The following is a 20,142-nucleotide window of genomic DNA, read 5'->3' on the forward strand; positions in this document are numbered from 1 at the left end:
CCAGCACCCTGTGTTACTGACTGTATCTCTACTGATGTTAATCCAGCTCCCTCACACTCTCACTCAGTAACCCCTCTCCCCCAGCACCCTGTGTTACTGACTGTATCTCTACTGATGTTAATCCAGCTCCCTCACACTCTCACTCAGTAACCCCTCTCCCCCCAGCACCCTGTGTTACTGACTGTATCTCTACTGATGTTAATCCAGCTCCCTCACACTGTCACTCAGTAACCCCTCTCCCCCAGCACCCTGTGTTACTGACTGTATCTCTACTGATGTTAATCCAGCTCCCTCACACTGTCACTCAGTAACCCCTCTCCCCCAGCACCCTGTGTTACTGACTGTATCTCTACTGATGTTAATCCAGCTCCCTCACACTCTCACTCAGCAACTCCTCCCCCCAAGCACCTTGTGATACTGACTACACCTCTACTGACATTCATCCAACACCATCGCACTGTCACTGGGTAATCCCTATCCCTGTTAATGTTGTAAAGCAGCCTGAGCCCCAGCATAGGGTATTATCAAAAATCTTTCGGCACTTTGAGTTGCTTAAAGAGATATTTGGTCAGATGAGGTAATTTTTGGGTAGTGTTGCACGGCGGCACAGGGGTTAGCACTGCTGCCTCACAGCGCCAGGGACCTGGGTTCGATTCCAGCCACGGGTCACTGTCTATGTGAAGTTTGTATGTTCTCCCCATGTCTGCATGGGTTTCCTCCGACATTCGAAAAATGCGCGGGTTAGGTTGATTGGCCACTCTAAATTGCCCTTAGTGTCGGGGGATTAGCAGTGTAAATACATGGGGTTACTGCGATAGGGACTGGGTGGGGTTGATATTAGTGCTGGCGCAATGACCTCCTTCTGTACTGTCGATTCTGTGGGTGGAATTTTACCGGCACGTGAACCCGAGGATCGTGCGATCCCGTCTGAAGCCAACAGAGAATGCTGCTCTCCGAGTCAAGCCCGGCTGTGTCGGTAAAATTCCGGCCTGCGATCCATTATAGAGGCGGGAGAATGGGAGTGAGGAGGGGGAGAGTGAGAGTGAGAGGGGCTGAGAGGTTTGGGGTGGGAATTCCAGCCTTTAGGATGGGTTGGAGCAATTTACACTGGCGATACTTCACATGGGGGAGAATTATTAGCATTCGTGTCGAGAGGGTGAGAATACAAGGGCAGGGATGTACTTCTGACGCTGTGTAAGGCTTTGGTCAGACCCCTTTGGGAGATTTATGAACAGTTTTGGACCCCATATCTAAGGAAGGACGTGCTGGCCTTGGAAAGGGCCCAGAGGAGGTTCACAACAATGATCCCTAGAATGAAGAGCTTCTCGGATGAGGAACGGTTGGGAATTCTGGATCTGTACTCATTGGAGTTTAGAAGGATTGGCGGGTTGGGGGGGGTCTTATGTGAAACTTCTGAGATACTGTAAGGCCTGGATTGGGTGGACACTGAGAGGATGTCTCCACTCTGGGTCTGTATTTGCTGGATGAGGAGAGATCTCACTGATACTTAAAGGAAACTGCGAGGCCTGGATGGAATGGACGTGGAGAGTATGTTTCCACGAGTGGGGAAAACTAGAACCAGAGGGTTCTAGCCTCAGGCTGAAGGGGCGATCCTTTAAAACAGAGATGAGGAGGAATTCCGTCAGTCAGAGAGTGGGGAATCTGTGGAACTCTTTGCCGCAGAAGGCTGTGGAGGCCAGATCATTGAGTGTCTTTAAGACAGAGATGGATAGGATCTTAATAAGGGCATCAGGGGTTATGGGGAAAAGGCAGGAGAATGGGGATGAGAAAAATTTCAGCTATGGTCAAATGGCGGAGTGGACTCAATGGGCCGAGTGGCCTAATTCTGCTCCTATGTCTTATAGTCTTGTGGTCTTATGGTCTTATTTGGGGAGAGAGACTGCCTCCTCCTATGTGAGGGCTTACTGAGAGTTTTGGCTATATTGTGGCTGTATTTTGTACCTCAGCTGTAACGTGGCCCGAGGTTTGCTGAGCTGTGATGATAGTTTTACGGGACGGTGGATGGTTCACTGCAGCTTTAACAGGCTTGGTGCTCTCTGCGGGGGAGGGGAGTGTGGGGTGGGGTGGAGGGAGGATGCAGGGAGGGGGAGGGGGGAGGGCTTTACTCGCTCAGATTGATTCCCCCAGCTGGCTTCCATTTGCGACTGTGGAATCTGAGTGAATCAGCAAAGGGAAAAGTGAGTGCTTGCGGCCGTGTGATTCAGCGCATAGTAATGCCTGCAAAAAAAAAACCCGACAGCAAGAACACGCCTGAGTCACCTCTAAGGGCGAAGATTAATTGAACAGGCCGAGTCAAAGCACTGACAGCTTGTAACTGGAGGGGAAGGAGGTATGGAGGGATGGATAATTCCAAGCCACTCCCGTTCTCTGGTTCAGAAGCCAGATAGTGATCAAAGAGGCCTTGGTAAGGGTGTAACAGAATGGTACTTCAGAGAATCATAGAATCCTACAGGACAGAAGGAGGCCATTTGGCCCATTGAGACTGTACCGATCACAATCCCACCCGGCCTTATGGACAGACACAGTTTTAAGTCGGTTCGCCTTGTTGTCCAACGAAGGGCATACACGCGATGGGTCGTATAGGGCATTGGTGAGGCCGCAGCTGGAGTACTGTGTGCAGTTTTGGTCGCCGCACTTACGCAAGGATATTTTGGCTTTGGAGGGAGCGCAGAGGAGGTTTACTAGGCTGATACCGGAGTTGAGGGGGTTGAACTATGAGGAGAGGCTGAATAAACTAGGCTTGTACTCGTTAGAGTTTAGAAGAATGGGGGGAGATCTCATTGAGACATACATGATGGTGAATGGGATGGATAGGATAGAGGTGGAGAGGCTCTTCCCGCTCAGAAAGGACAGTAGGACTAGAGGGCACAGCCTCAAGATAAGTGGGGGGGGGGGGCAGTTTAGAACGGAGTTGAGGAGGAACTTCTTCACTCAAAGGGTGGTGAATCTCTGGAATTCTCTGCCTGTTGAAGTGGAGGAGGCTGCCTCGCTAAATATATTTAAGACGCGGGTTGATGGGTTTTTGATAAGAGAGGGGATTAAGGGTTATGGGGAGAGGGCCGGAAAGTGGAACTGAGCCACGACAGATCAGCCATGATCTTATTGAATGGCGGGGCAGGCTCGAAGGGCTGGATGGCCTACTCCTGCTCCTATTTCTTATGTTCTTATGTTCTTATCCCCAGAACCCCACACGTTTACCCTGCCAGTCCTCCTGATGCTAGCGTCAATGTAGCAAGGCCAGTGAACATAACCCGCACATCTTTGGATTGTAGGAGGAAACCGGAGCACCCAGAGGAAACTCACGCGGACACGGGGGGGAGAACGTGCTTGCAGGCAGTGACCCAAACCGGGAATTGAACCCGGGCCCCTGGCACTGTGGGGCAGCAGTGCTAACCGCTGAGCTATCCATAGTGCGGCACGGTGGCACAGTGCTGTGGAGAAAGTAATGGAATCGTACAAGCACAGGAAGAGGCTCAGGGTGCTTGTTCTGGTGCGAGCGGACGGATTCAGAGTAGGAGTAGGCCACTCGGCCCCTCAAGTCTGCTCCCCCTTTCTGTAAGATCACAACTGGTCCGATTGTAAACTCAACCCCACATTCCTGCCTTTCCCATAACCTTTCGCCACCTCCCCCGCCACTTGGTAATCAGGATTCTATCTCGTTCGGCCTTAAAAATATTCAAAGGCTCAGCTTCCATTGCCTTTTGAGGGCGAGAGTTCCAGAGACTCACCACCCTCTGAAAGAAAACATTTCTCCACATCTCAGTCACAAATGAGTGGCTCCTAATTTTTTAATTGTGACCCCTATTTCTAGATTCTCTGAAAGAGGAAACATCCTCTCCCCATCCACCCTGTGAAAGCCACCCAGGATCTTATATATTTCAGTGAGGTTCCACTTATTCTTCTAAACTCCCATTCAAACACCGACTACACCTGACCTCTCCCTCGTCAGACAATCCACCAGGTATTAGTCTGTTAAACCTGAACATCTTCTGATAGATTTACATTCTTCCTTAAATCTTGGCACCCAGGTTGTTAAGAAGGCATACAGTGTGTTAGCTTTTATTGGTGGAGGGATTGAATTTCGGAGCCGTGAGATCATGTTGCAACTGTACAAAACTCTGGTGCGGCCGCACTTGGAGTATTGCGTACAGTTCTGGTCGCCGCATTATAAGAAAGATGTGGAGGCATTGGAAAGGGTGCAGAGGAGGGTTACTCGGATATTGCCTGGTATGGTGGGAAGGTCTTATGAGGAAAGGCTAATGGAATTTAATGTTGGCAAGTGCGAGGTGGTCCACTTTGGTAGGAATAATGGTAGGAAGGACTATTACTTACGTGGTGAAAAACTGCAGCAGGTGACGGTGCAGAGGGACCTCGGGGTCCTTGTGCATGAGTCGCAAAAACCCAGCCTGCAGGTGCAGCAGGTGGTCAGGAAGGCTAATGGGATGCTGGCCTTCATAGCGAGGGGGATTGAATATAAAAGTAGGGAGGTCTTGCTGCAGCTGTATAGGGCACTGGTGAGGCCGCAGCTGGATTACTGTGTGCAGTTTTGGGCGCCGCACTTACGCAAGGATATTTTGGCCTTGGAGGGAGTGCAGAGGAGGTTTACTAGGCTGATACCGGAGTTGAGGGGGTTGAGCTATGAGGAGAGGCTGAATAAACTAGGCTTGTACTCGTTAGAGTTTAGAAGAATGAGGGGTGATCTCATTGAGACGTATAAGATGATGAATGAGATGGATAGGATAGAGGTGGAGAGACTCTTCCCGCTCAGAAAGGACAGTAGGACTAGAGGGCACAGCCTCAAGATAAAGGGGGAGCGGTTTAGAACGGAGTTGAGGAGGAACTTCTTCACTCAAAGGGTGGTGAATCTCTGGAATTCTCTGCCCGTTGAAGTGGTGGAGGCTGCCTCGCTAAATATTTTTAAGACGCGGATTGATGGGTTTTTGATAAGAGAGGGGATTAAGGGTTATGGGGAGAGGGCGGGAATGTGGAACTGAGCCACGACAGATCAGCCATGATCTTATTGAATGGCAGGGCAGGCTCGAAGGGCTAGATGGCCTACTCCTGCTCCTATTTCTTATGTTCTTATGTTCTTATGATTTGAGGTTATTTTTGTTAGAGAGAAGAAGGTTAAGAGGTGACATAATTGAGGCATACAAGATGATCAGAGGATTAGATAGGGTGGACAGTGAGAGCCTTTTTCCTCGGATGGTGATGGCCAACACAAGGGGACATAGCTTTAAATTGAGGGGTGATAATTATAGGACAGATGTCAGAGGTAGGTTCTTTACTCAGAGGGTAGTAAGGGCGTGGAATGCCCTGCCTGCAGCAGTTGTGGACTCGCCAACTTTAAGGGCATTCAAATGGTCATTGGATAGGTATATGGATAACATTGGAATAGTTTAGGTTAGAGGGTCATTAGTGTGGTTCCACTGGTCGGCGCAACATCGAGGGCCAAAGGGCCTGTACTGCGCTGTAATATTCTATGTTTTATGTTCTTAGATGAGGAGCCCAGTACTGTGCACAATACTCCAGATGTGGTCTCACCTGTACAACTGAAATATAACCTCCCGAGCTTTGTAATCAATTCTCCTCACAATAAACAATGACGTTTATTAGCTTTTCCAATGACTTGTGGCAGCTGTACACCAGCCTTTTGAGATTTGTGGACGAGGACACCCAGATCCCTCAGAGTCTCAGAGGCCTCCAATTTCTCAACATTCAAATGATAAGCTTAATTTTTATTATTCTGGCTAAAATGGGCAAGTTCACATTTTCCCACATTGTACTTCATTTGTCAGACTTTGCCCACTCACTTATCTATCCCTCCCTCTCTATAGTCTCCTTACCTCCTCTTCACAACTTACTTCTCTCCCTATCTTTGTGTCTTCAGCAAATTTCGTAACCATACATTTGGTCCCTTCGTCCCAGTCATTTATATCAATTCTAAACAGCTGAGGTCCCAGCACTGATTCCTGTGACACACCACTCACCACACCCTGCCAACCTGAAAATGACCCATTTATGCCTACTCTCTGCTTCCTCGCCAATCTTCTATCCATGCCAATCTATTACCCCTACGTGAGCTTCCATGTTCCGCAATAAACTTTGATGTGGCTCCTTATCAAACTTTGATGTGGCTCCTTGCCAAACGCCTTCTGGGAATCTAAGTACAGTACATCCACCCATTCCCCTTTATCCACATCGCCTAAAGAACTTCAATAAGCCGGTTAAACATGATTTTTCTTTCACAAAACCTCTGCCTGATTGTATCTCAGTGCCTTGCTAGAACAACTTTTAGAATAGATACTAACACTGAGGCACTGCCTGAGCCTGCCCTCGATCACTCACAGGGGAGGGAGAGGGGGAGCCTCAGTGGCCTCCAGTCCCAATGGCGAGGCCATCACATCAGGGCCCAGACGATGGGGACCATACATGATTCTTGCTGGTGGGGACCTCTACCAGTGAGCAGTCAGGACAAGTGAGCCCAGATGATAGTGTTTGGGACTCACTAAAAATATTTAAATGAGCTAATGAATATTGCAATCAGCTTTGCACCTTTTATGGTAAAACAGTGCTGGCAATATCATGAGAGGTAAAAAAAACTGGGAGTGAAACCCATTTTTCGCCTCTCCCCCCCAATCTTACTGGCTTGCCTCACCAATCGACCAGCGGAACGAGTGGTAATATCGTCCCGTTGGCCTCTCATGCTATCTTCCCAGCTCACCACACTGATTGGCCAGCATGACGAACCAGTAAGATTGCCACCATATTTATAAAACAAGTGCCCTTCGCTCATGGGATGGCACAGTGGTTAGCACTGCTACCTCACAGCATCAGAGACAGGGTTCAATTCCCAGCTTGGGCCACTGTCAGTGCAGAGTCTGCACATTCTCCCCGCGTCTGCATGGGTTTCCTCCGGGTGCTCCAGTTTCCTCCCACGGTCTGAAAGATGTGCTGGTTACATTGGTGCATTGGCCGTGCTAAATTCTCCCTCAGTGCACCCAAACAGGCACCAGAGTGTGGCGACTGGGACATTTTCACAGTAACTTCATTGCAGTATTAATGTCAGCCTACTTGTGACTCCAATAAATAAACTTTAAATCATTAACCTTCTTCGTAACAAGAACTTAATCAAACATGGTTTGCTTTTAAAAATCCTTGCTGACTTTTGTTTATTAGATTTTGTTCTGATTTGATTTATTATTGTCACATTTATTTGTATGCAGTGAAAACATTGTTTGTTATGTGCTTTACAGATAAAGCATACCGTTCATAGAGAAGGAAAGGAGGGGGTGCAGAATGTAGTGTTACAGTCATAGCTAGGGTGTAGAGAAAGATCAACTTGATGTGAGTTAAGTCCATTCAAAAACCTGACAGCAGCAGGAGAGAAGCTGTTCTTGAGTCAGTTGGTACGTGAGCTTGGGCTTTTGTTTCTTTTCCCGATGGATGAAGGTGGAAGAGAGGATGTCCGGGGTGCGTGGGGTCGTTGATTATACTGGCTGCTTTGACAAGGCAGCGGGAAGTGTAGACAGAGTCAATGGGTGGGAGGCTGGTTTGCGTGATGGATTGGGCTACATTACATAAGAACATAAGAACATAAGAAATAGGAGCAGGAGTAGGCCATCTGGCCCTTCGAGCCTGCCCCGCCATTCAATAAGATCATGGCTGATCTGTCGTGGCTCAGTTCCACTTTCCCGCCCTCTCCCCATAACCCTTAATCCCCTCTCTTATCAAAAACCCATCAACCCGCTTCTTAAAAATATTTAGCGAGGCAGCCTCCACCACTTCAACGGGCAGAGAATTCCAGAGATTCACCACCCTTTGAGTGAAGAAGTTCCTCCTCAACTCCGTTCTGAACCGCCCCCCCTTTATCTTGAGGCTGTGCCCCCTAGTCCTACTGTCTTTTTTGAGCGGGAAGAGTCTTTCCACCTCTATCCTATCCATCCCATTCATCATCTTATACGTCTCAATGAGATCTCCCCTCATTCTTCTAAACTCTAACGAGTACAAGCCTAGTTTATTCAGCCTCTCCTCATAGCTCAACCCCCTCAACTCCGGTATCAGCCTAGTAAACCTCCTCTGCACTCCCTCCAAGGCCAAAATATCCTTGCGCAGGTGCGGCGCCCAAAACTGCACACAGTACTCCAGCTGCGGCCTCACCAGTGCCCTATACAGCTGCAGCAAGACCTCCCTACTTTTATATTCAATCCCCCTCGCTATGAAGGCCAGCATCCCATTCGCCTTCCTGACCACCTGCTGCACCTGCAGGCTGGGTTTTTGCGACTCATGCACAAGGACCCCGAGGTCCCTCTGCACCGTCGCCTGCTGCAGTTTTTCGCCACGTAAGTAATAGTCCTTCCTACCATTCTTCCTACCAAAGTGGACCACCTCACACTTGCCAACATTAAATTCCATTTGCCATTTCCTGGCCCATTCGCCCAGCCTATCTAGATCCTTCTGCAGACTCTCCACACCCTCCGCACAATTTGCCTTTCCCCCAATCTTGGTGTCATCAGCAAATTTCGACACCCTACACTCGGTTCCCTCCTCCAGATCATCTATATAGCTTTTGTAGCTCCTTGCGGTCTTGGACAGAGCAGGAGCCCATACCAAGCTGTGACACAACCAGAAAGAATGCTTTCTATGGTGCATCTGTAAAAGTTGGTGAGAGTCATAGCTGACATGCCAAATATTTCCTTCGTCTCCTGAGAAAGTAGAGGCGTTGGGCTTTTTTAACGAAATGAGTCTATACTTTTCTAAATGCGAATTCATTTTCCTCTGCCCATTGTCCCAGATCTGAGCATTTTTTAAATGGTGAGAAGCTATGAATAGAGCAGTCCAAAGAGATTTTTGCTGAAGGAATGCTGGAAAACTCATGGTGCAGTGGGTAATATCCCCTTATTCAGGTTCTAGTCCGACCCCAGGACTTGATCACAGAATCACAGGATATGACAGGTCCTTCGGCCCATCGAGTCTGCACTGATGCATGAAAGGTCCTGACCTGCCCATCCAATCTCACCTGTCCGCACTTGGCCCAGAGCCTTGAATGTTATGGTGTGTCAAGTACTCATCCAGGTACTTTTTAAAGGATGTGAGGTATCTCGCCTCCACCACCCTCCCAGGCAGCGCGTTCCAGACTGTCACCACCCTCCGAGTAAAAAAAAATGTTTCCTCGAATCCCCCCTGAACCTCCCACCCCTCACTTTTAACTTGTGTCCCTTGTAACTGACCCTTCAACTAAGGGGAACCGCTGCTCCCTATCCACCCTGTTCATTCCCATCATAATCTTGTACACCTCGATCAGGCCCCTCAGTCTTCTCTACTCCAGTGAGAACAACCCAAGCCTATCCAAACTCTCAGGCAGCATGCTGGTGAATGTCCTCCGCACCCCCTCCAGTGCAGTCACATCCTTCCTACAATGCGGTGATCAGAACTGCACACAGTACTCCAGCTCTGGCCTCACCAAAGTTCGATACAATTCCAAAATGACCTCTCTACTTTTGTAATCTATACCCCAATTGATAAAGGCGAGTGTGCCATATGCCTCTCCCCCACCCCTCCATTAAGCTGCCTTTCCACTTTCAGAGATCCATGGACATTCACGCCAAGGTCCCTTTGTACTTTGGAACTTCCCAGTGTCAGACCTTTCATAGTATGTATCCTTGTCAAATTACTCCTTCCAAAGCGCACCAGCTCTCACTCTTCAGGGTTAAATTCCATCTGCCACTTATCTGCCCGTTTGATCATCTCGTCTGTATCCTCCTGCAACCCAAGACACGCAACCTCGCTTAAGCACCCAGCCAATCTTTGTTTCACTGACAAATTTACTGATCCTTTCCCCCACATAGTCATCTATGTCATTTATATAAATGATGAACAGTAGGGGGTCCGGCACGGTCCCCTGTGGTATGCCGCTGGTCACTGGCCTCCAGTGGCCAAGGAAGAGGTGGCTAAAGAAACTGAAAATCAAACTGCAAAATCCACCTTTGGGGGAGAAACAGAGGTGCAGAGTATTGCTTGATGCTGATATATTAATGCAGCAAGGGTTATTAATATTAAGAGTCGCAGTGATGTAAGGTGGTGTTAGTTTATGTGCACCTTATCAGTAGGTGATCCCACCATGACTGTTAAAAACACAGAGAATACAAATTTTACTTTAACAGCGTTACGTGATATCATTAACTCGACAGGAAAGTGTCACAATGGTTCTTTGTAACACTGTACAGACAGAGTGAGGCAGAGTGATTGCAGCAATGGTGAAACTGGAGACCCAGTGCTGATTCTCTAAGGGTAATTAATCACAGAGCAAGCAACTGATGTTAGAAAAGTTGCCACAAAGAGAGCATTACATTCACTAAATAATTAAATCCATAGCTAATGCAAGCATATCAGTCTGACATCTCTGGCACCAGTTCATAAGATATATAAGTTGCATTTGCCCTCTTATGCTAATGACTCTATCCCCAGGATCTGTCAATCAGATACAGAACAAAAATGTGCAGCTTAGGTGGATTGGCCGTGCTAAATTTCCTCTGAGTGTCAGGGAGATTAGCAAGGTAAATGTGTGGGGTTACAGGGATGGGGCCAGGTTGGGATTATTGGTGCAGGGTCACTGGGCTGAATGGCCTCCTTCTGCACTAAATGCATGGGGTTATGGAGATAGGTAACATCCTGGGAGGGATGCTCTGTTGGAAAGTCAGTGTAGGTTTGATGGGTCAAATGGCCTCCTTCTGCGCTGTAGGGATTCTGTTCTGTGTCGCCGCCCTCCCCTCAAACTCCCCCTATGCCACCCCAAAATCCTCAAACTGCTCCCCCCCCCACTCCGTCCTCCACCCACGCCACCCCATGTCCCTAACTTTCCTTCATCCAGCCTCCCAAACACTCGCAGTCCTCTAACAGTCCCAGCCCTAAGTGTTCCAATAGCACCCTCCCACCACCCAACCTACAAACTTCCCCACCCCTCCAACAAGTTGTCCCTGCAGTATCCAATAAGCATGCCAGCCTGAAGAGTGTCTGATGGGTCATAGAACACAGAAACATAGAACATTACAGCACAGTACAGGCCCTCGGCCCTCAATGTTGTGCCGAGCTATGTCCAAACCCAAGGTCAAGCTATCCCACTCCCTATCATTCTGGAGTGCTCCTTCTGCCTATCCAATAACTGCTTGAAAGTTCCTAAAGTGTCTGACTCCACTATCACAGCAGGCAGTGTATTCCACACCCCAACCACTCTCTGAGTAAAGAATCTACCTCGGACATCCCTCCGATATCTCCCACCTTATAGTTATGCCCCCTATCAACAGCTACGTCCACCTGAGGAAATAGTCTCTGCATGTCCAATCTATCTATCCCCCTCATCATCTTATAAACCTCTATTAAGTTGCTTCTCATCCTCCTCCGCTCCAAAGAGAAAAGCCCCAACTCCCTCAACCTTTCCTGATAAGACCTATGCTCAGTGTGAACGGAGTGCTGTCACCGTCGATATCACTCGCTAACCGCAGACCATGACATTTCGATTTAAGCGGAACCCTGGTTTTGCTGCCAGTCACAGAAACACCAGAGGTTTATTTCCAAACACAATGAACTTACTGTCCCAGGGAGAGAGGCTTGAAACAGCCGACTGAGAAAGCTGGAGGCCGGAATGCTTTGGAATTCACTGCCACTGATCCCAGTCTTCAGGAGAATTCCTGGGAGAGGTTGGCGTCGATGGAACAAAGCCAAATTTGTTTTGCTGCATCAGATCAGGGATGTTATGTTCAGCTGGTTGAGATAAGCCCCAGGTTCTGCTGACAGGAATGTCTTGGAGGGAGTGACATGGCGGTAATATCACTGGACTAGTGTGGGTGGCGCACCAGGTTAAAGCCCAACAGGTTTATTTGGTAGCACGAGCCACTTGCTTTCAGAGCGCTGCTCCTTCATCAGATGAGTGGGAGTTCTGTTCACAAACAGGGCAGATAAAGACACAAACTCAATTTACAGAATAATGATTGGAATGTGAATCTTTACAGCTAATCAAGTCTTAAAGGTACAGACAATGAGTGAAGAGAGCATTACGCACAGGTTAAAGAAATGTGTATTCTCTCCAGACAGGATAGTTAGTGAGATTTTGCAAGTCCAGGCAAGTCATGGGGGTTACTGATAGTGCGACATGAACCCAAGATCCCGGTTGAGGCCGTCCTCATGTGTGCGGAACTTGGCTATCAGTCTCTGCTCAGTGACCCTGCACTGTTGCCGTGAAGGCCGCCTTGGAGAACGCTTACCCGAAGATCAGAGTCCGAATGCCCCGACCGCTGATGTGTTACCCAACAGGAAGGGAACAGTCTTGCCTGGTGATTGTCGAGCGGTGTTCATTCATCCATTGTCGTAGTGTCTGCATGGTCTCCCCAATGTACCATGCCTCAGGACATCCTTTCCTGCAGCATATCAAGTAGACAACATTGGCTGAATTGCAAGAGTATGTACTGTGTACCTGGTGGATGGTGTTCTCATGTGAGATGATGGCATCCTTGTCGATGATCCAGCATGTCATGCAGAGGTTGCTGTGGCAGGGTTGTGTGGTGTCGTAGTCACTGTTCTCCGGTACTTGCAAAATCTCACTAACTGTCCTGTCTGGAGACAATGCACATCTCTTTAACCTGTGCTTAACACTCTCTTCACTCACATTGTCTGTACCTTTAAGATTTGATTAGCTGTAAAGATGCGCATTCTAATCATTCTATAAATTGAGTTTGTGTCTTTATATGCTCTGCTTGTGAACAGAACTCCCATTTACCTGATGAAGGAGCAGCACTCTGAAAGCTAGTGGCTTTTGCCACCAAATAAACCTGTTGGACTTTAACCTGCTGTTGTGAGACTTCTTACTGTGTTTACCCCAGTCCAATGCTGGCATCTCCACATCATGGGAGAGATTGACAGGGATGTCACCGACAGAAAGACAATGGGAATGTAAATGGTAGTGATCAAGGCTGAGAAGGATGCTAATGGCAACCATTAAGAGATCAGAAGGTGTAAGTGGAAGCAGAAAGGAAAGCAGATTGTCAGAGGCCAACCTGAGACATGTAACAGATGGCCCTGTAGGGCTGGGGTAGAGGAGTGGAGACAGTGGGAAGGGATAACATGTGGAAAGTGAGACTTTTAAAAATGTTTAAAACAAAACAATGGAATATCTTAAAATAACATCAGTAATCCAGAGCATTAGGTCAATGCTGTAGGGACAAATCACACCAAGGCAGCTGGTGGAATTGAAGTTTAATTAATAAAACCTGGAACTAAATGCCTGTCTCAGTAATAGTGAAATAGTATTCAAAATGCATCTGGATGTGAACAGTCATAAATAGATGGAGGAAACTGTGATTTGGAATGTAAGAAATCGGATTTTACACTCCCAGAGAGAGACCCTGGAGATCATAAATTGGAGCCAAGCATGACTGATGTCTTCCAGATAGCAGTTGAGCCGTAGGTGGTGTGGAGAGAATCAGAGACAGCAATGGAAGCTGTGCTATCCCATCATGCATAGTGGTAGTGAAAGGCCTCTATTGAAGCAGGTCTTGCCAATGCTTCATCAATGCTGGCTTAGCCACAGACAAGAGAAGAACATGGAAATGGCAACCATCAGGGCGGGAATTAAAGCAGCTGAGCTCGATTCCAAGAGCCAGTACAACTTGTGGTAAAGATTTCGCTGTGATGAGGTGGTAACAATCCACTTATTACTTTTGAAAGTGAAGGGACTGCAAAGTAGAACTGACTGCATTTTTGCGGCACCAGTTTATTTGCATTACCGTATTCGATCATACCATTCGGCCCATCTGGCCCCTGTATCTTCTCCATGATACAGCAGTGTTACTGCTCAACACCACACTCCCTGCTCTCCCCATAACCCTTCACGCCACTAGAGCCCAGTAAGTATGAATGCCCCTCCCACCCTATCCCACCACATGATTCCCCCCCCACTTCAGTAACTATTCACTACACGTCACATTGACTAGGTTCACAACAGGTTTGTCCAAACGAGAAACAGTCGGGGGAATCTCTCTGGGGATGCAGAGCTGGGTTTAGCTCCTGGGGAGAGTGGGAAATTCCCAGGCAGTGCCAACCTGTGCTGGGGGTAATGCCGAGGCAAGCCCTAATGGGAGTCCCATTCGGCGGTGGGGTAGGGAGGGATTATGAGTTGCAGAGAAGGGGTAGAATGATGGCAACATTTGCCCCAGGCAAAGGGAATATCAGTGATGATTGTGGTGAGGTGGTGGAAAGGAGATGAAGGTGTAATATTGAACCCTGTCTTTGAGCAGGTGATTCATGGGTAGTTTCTATGAATGCGGAGAACTGATTCCTGGATGTGAACAGTCATAAATAGATAGAGGGAACTGTACTTTGGAATGTAAGAAATAGGATTTTACACTCCCAGAGAGAGACCCTGGAGAATGTGAGATCATAAACTGGAGCCAAGCATGACTGATGTCTTCCAGATAGCAGTTGAGCTGTGGGTGGTGTGGAGAGAATCAGAGACAGCAATGGAAGCTGTGCTATCCCATCATGCACAGTGGTAGTGAAAGGCCTCTATTGAAGCAGGTCATCCTTGTCAGGGGTGGGGGGGGGTTGAGGAGAGACCTTGATACCTCTGAGGTTGCGGGGGTGGGGGGCAGGGAATGACTTGTTCTTGTCAGGATGCCTTTTAAGATGGGACCCCGATCTCTACACCCTAGCTACGACTGTAACACTATATTCTGCACCCTCTCCTTTTTTCCCACCCTTGCGCACTCCATGAATGGTATACATCATCTACATAGCGCACAAGAAACAATACTTTTCACTGGATAACAATACGTGTGACAATAATAAACCAAATGAAGTCAAGTAATGTCCTTTCGGGGCAGACTTGATTAGAGAACTCACGGTGAAGGAATCCTTTGGGACCACAATATGATAGAATTTACCCTGCAGTTTGAAGGGGAGAAGCTGGAATCAGATGTAACGGTATTACAATCAAATAAAGGTAACTACAGAGACATGAAGGAGGAGCTGGGCAGAGTTGGTTGGAAAGGGAGCCGAGCAGGGGAGACAGTGGAACAGCAATGGTAGGAGTTTTCTGAGAGTTATTCAGGAAATGAGGATGTGTGTACACAGCAACAATTAAATTTGCAGAAGGTGATTGTATTAAACAATGAGGATGTGCGCACGTAGCAATGATTAAATTTGCAGAAGTTGATTGTATTAGACGTTTGCAGTGATATGTTGTAGTGCCTGGAAAACAATACCTCCTGCTATACGAATACTACTCTGATTGATGATATCTAAGCTTCAGCTAATAAGGTTACATCCATGCATTAGCAGAACCTGTAATCCGAGGGTTCTGAAAGAAATGGCGGAGGTGATAGTGGATGCCTTGGTGGTTATTTTCCAGACGTCGCTGGATTCCGGGGAAGTGCCGGAAGATTGGAAAACGGCTAATGTTACGCCGTTGTTTAAGAAGGGTGCCAGGCAAAAGGCGGGGAATTATAGGCCGGTTAGTTTAACGTCTGTGGTAGGTAAAATGTTAGAATCCGTCATTAAGGAGGAAATTGCGAGGCATCTTGAAGGGAATTGCTTGATAGGGCGGACGCAACACGGTTTCATTAAAGGGAAGTCGTGTCTGACAAATTTACTGGAGTTCTATGAGGATGTGTCTAGGGCAGTGGATAGAGGAGAGCCGGTGGATGTGGTCTTTCTGGATTTTCAGAAGGCGTTTGACAAGGTACCTCACAAGAGGTTATTGCAGAAGGTCAGGGGACATGGAGTTGGGGGTAGGGTGTTAGCGTGGATAGAGGATTGGTTGTCAAGTAGGAGGCAGAGAGTGGGGGTCAATGGGTGCTATTCGGATTGGCGGTTGGTGACTAGTGGGGTGCCCCAGGAGTCGGTGCTGGGGCCTCAGCTATTTACCATTTATATAGATGATCTGGAGGAGGGAACCGAGTGCAGGGTGTCGAAATTTGCTGATGACACCAAGATTGGGGGAAAGGCAAATTGTGCGGAGGGTGTGGAGAGTCTGCAGAAGGATCTAGATAGGCTGGGCGAATGGGCCAGGAAATGGCAAATGGAATTTAATGTTGGCAAGTGTGAGGTGGTCCACTTTGGTAGGAAGAATGGTAGGAAGGACTATTACTTACGTGGCGAAAAACTGCAGCAGGCGACGGTGCAGAGGGACCTCGGGGTCCTTGTGCATGAGTCGCAAAAACCCAGCTTGCAGGTGCAGCAGGTGGTCAGGAAGGCGAATGGGATGCTGGCCTTCATAGCGAGGGGGATTGAATATAAAAGTAGGGAGGTCTTGCTGCAGCTGTATAGGGCATTGGTGAGGCCGCAGCTGGAGTACTGTGTGCAGTTTTGGGCGCCGCACCTGCGCAAGGATATTTTGGCCCTGGAGGGAGTGCAGAGGAGGTTTACTAGGCTGATACCGGAGTTGAGGGGATTGAGCTATGAGGAGAGGCTGAATAAACTAGGCTTGTACTCATTAGAGTTTAGAAGAATGAGGGGAGATCTCATTGAGACGTATAAGATGATGAATGGGATGGATAGGATAGAGGTGGAGAGACTCTTCCCGCTCAAAAAAGACAGTAGGACTAGGGGGCACAGCCTCAAGATAAAGGGGAGGCGGTTTAGAACGGAGTTGAGGAGGAACTTCTTCACTCAAAGGGTGGTGAATCTCTGGAATTCTCTGCCTGTTGAAGTGGTGGAGGCTGCCTCGCTAAATATTTTTAAGAAGCGGGTTGATAGGTTTTTGATAAGAGAGGGGATTAAGGGTTATGGGGAGAGGGCGGGAAAGTGGAACTGAGCCACGACAGATCAGCCATGATCTTATTGAATGGCGGGGCAGGCTCGAAGGGCTAGATGGCCTACTCCTGCTCCTATTTCTTATGTTCTTATGTTCTTATGTAAGTATTGTGCTAAAACCACGAGTCAGTGTCAGTGTCTCCTTGGTGCTGCGGGCTCTGTTTGCCTGCTTCATCGTAAAAGGAAGACCGACCCAGTGTCATAATATTTGATCAATAAATGCTGCAGATGCACATCTGGAGTTGAATCTGTGTTTGTCAAACGAGGCGCGCTGAATTATAGATTGTTATTTGGCGTCAGGAGTGGGATTCCAGCGGACGATAGGAAACGGCGTCAGAGTGGAAACGGCACCAGAACCGGGACTGAGGAATTGGCCACCCGAGTGAGTGAGTACCGTTGATACAACCACTTGGTTTTCCTCCGTCCTGTATTTCTGGTGTTTGTTGACCTTTCGTTTGCTGTCGCCAGCCGTCCCGATGGAATAACCCGTTAGTTCGTCAGCTCGGGTAACTCCAGGTTGACTGGTTGTTACTTGGGTCACTGTAAACACGGTGAGGTAAAAGAGAATTAGTCAGTGAATAATTGGCCAGAAACGTACTTCACTGAGGGTCACCGTGGATCGGCGAGGGTCGCTCGGAAACTGGCGAGGTAATGAGAACTAGTTTTAGCTATCGTGTGCAGCGCTCAAATTGAATTTGTTAATGTGTTAAGTTGACGTCGGAATTTATTTTGAAATGGGGAATTATTGAGATACGACTGATCGTGAGGATTCGGCCCTACAAATCCCTTGCGAGAAATATCCAGATAAAGCCACGAAATTAAGACAATTGTCGGGGGCATTAACCCATAAATTAGGGCCATCTGAACGGCCCCCAGGAGGTACCAAAAACATTCAACTTGTTAAATCTGCGCAGCAACAAATTTGGCAAAAAAAACATGGGAAGGAAGGCAAGGAGCTTATTGGCTTATGGTGACAATATTGTCAAGAAATCAAAGAACAAAGCCTCCTATCCAGTTGGCAGGAGAATGCCGTGAAATTAGGAATTGAATTAATGGAGGGAGGAATGCCGAAACCAGTTGAAATATTGAAAATGGAATGATTATACAAAAAAATGGTCCCTTAAGGATCGTGAGGCTTCTGAGATTAAGAAACATGATGGTCGGCATTAAGCTCACTGACCGTAACTCAGATGGTGATCTACACAATCGGATGACGGGGATAACCACGCCTCATCCACCCCGAGATCAACCCTTAGAAACAGGATGCATGGGAGCAATCGGAGTCGAAATAAGATGCAGGGGAATGCCAGATCCGATGGCTGTTGTAACTGTGGCCGCCTGGGTCATTACAGCAAGGAGTGTCCCAGCAGGAGACAAACGAGGGTGAGGCGTGCTAAATAAAATTGCTTCCGAACTTTGTCAGAGGATTGTGCCCCAAATGGTGAGGCAGGGCAAAATTCCGGACACGGATGGGTCAGTCTGTCCCTGAGAAAGCTATGCCAACCATCGATGATTCTTAGAATACAACAAGAGGCCTCTCCTCGCGAAGAAGATTTATGGAATGCACTGGGCAGTAGGGTGATCCAGAATCCGGAGTCTGGATCACCCCCGCCAACCAAATTTGTATGTCTGACGCTTTGGCGCTATGGGTGATCGGTTGTGTACACTTTGCAACTCACTGTGTGGTGCACGGTCTCTTAGAGATTTACTTCTTAACTCCTGGTGGCCTTCTCGCCTACAGGAAATGGCACAGCACCTAAGTCGCCGCTGCCTGATATGCCAACAGCGTAATCCGGGCAAGGGTGCACCCTACGATCCAGGTAAAACTCCCCTACTGCTGGGTCCCTTTGAGACCCTGCAGAGGGACCTCACTGAGTTGCAGAGATGTCAAGGGTATAAATATGTCTTTGTGTTTGTTGATGTCATAAGAACATAAGAACATAAGAAATAGGAGCAGGAGTAGGCCATCTAGCCCTTCAAGCCTGCCCTGCCATTCAATAAGATCATGGCTGATCTGAAGTGGATCAGTTCCACTTTCCCGCTTTCTTCCCATAACCCTTAATTCCCCTGTCTGTCAGAAATCTATGTACCCATAACTTAAATATATTTAGTGAGGTAGCCTCCGCCACTTCAACGGGCAGAGAATTCCAGAGATTCACCACCCTTTGAGTGAAGAAGTTCCTCCTCAACTCTGATCTAAACTGCGCCCCCCCCTTATCTTGAGGCTGTGCCCTCAAGTAAACGTCTTCAGTAAATGGATTGAAGCGTATCCTACATTGGATAACAAGGCGCCGACTGTTGTTAAAATTTTACTGCAGGTGATGTATACATGAATCAAATTAATCAGCAGTTGGGATCTATCAAAGAGGGCAAAGCACTGGAGGACTGGGGACAAGGGATGTCGGGATGGTTTGATTGGCTAAGGAATGTGGGGTTAGATGTCCTACTCTTGGTTCTGTGTACATGTATTGGTATTAGTGTCGTTAAACGCCTTATCGCACGAGTGACAACCACACTGGAGACGATGGGATCACGGCCAACTCAACTAATGATGGTTGCCAAGAACGAGGAAGGAGGAGAAGGGGAATGTGAGCCAATGCTGGACAAGGAGGTGTTGAAAGAAACAAGACAAGAAGTGGAAGCGGAATTGTACGCCGAGGATACAAAAGACAAATTGGACTTAATGAGAATACAATTGGAATACAAACCAAGAAGCCACAACAATGTTAGTGGTTATCGCAGAGTGATAAAAGGGGGGAATGAGGATGTGTGTACATAGCAACAATTAAATTTGCAGAAGTTGATTGTATTAGACAATGAGGATGTGCGCACGTAGCGATGATTAAATTTGCAGAAGTTGATTGTATTAGACGCTTGCAGTGATATGATATAGTGCCTGGAAAACAATACCTCCTGCTATACGAATACTACTCTGATTGATGATATCTAAGCTTCAGCTAATAATAACATAAGAAATAGGAGCAGGAGTAGGCCATCTAGCCCCTCGAGCCTGCCCCGCCATTCAATAAGATCATGGCTGATCTGAAGTGGATCAGTTCCACTTTCCCGCTTTCTCCCCATAACCCTTAATTCCCTTGTCTATCAGAAACCTATCTACCCGTGACTTAAATATATTCAGCAAGGTAGCCTCCACCACTTTAACGGGCAGAGAATTCCAGAGATTCACCACCCTTTGAGTGAAGAAGTTCCTCCTCAACTCTGATCTAAACTGCCACCCCTCCCCTTATCTTGAGGCTGTGCCCTCTAGTCCTGCTGTCCTTTCTAAGCGGGAAATAAGATTACGTGCATGCATTAGCA

The 20,142-nt window shown here is 47.8% G+C and overlaps 1 protein-coding gene across 5 annotated transcripts in view; it reads left to right on the forward strand.

Annotated features, from left to right (window-relative positions):
* dysf (dysferlin, limb girdle muscular dystrophy 2B (autosomal recessive)) overlaps positions 1-20,142 on the forward strand; it is a 284,564-nt gene that overhangs the window by 66,212 nt on the left and 198,210 nt on the right. The window lies entirely within an intron of this gene.

Source organism: Carcharhinus amblyrhynchos, chromosome 1, assembly GCF_965287045.1.
Source record: "Carcharhinus amblyrhynchos chromosome 1, sCarAmb.v2.hapA, whole genome shotgun sequence".
Lineage (NCBI taxonomy): Eukaryota > Metazoa > Chordata > Chondrichthyes > Carcharhiniformes > Carcharhinidae > Carcharhinus > Carcharhinus amblyrhynchos.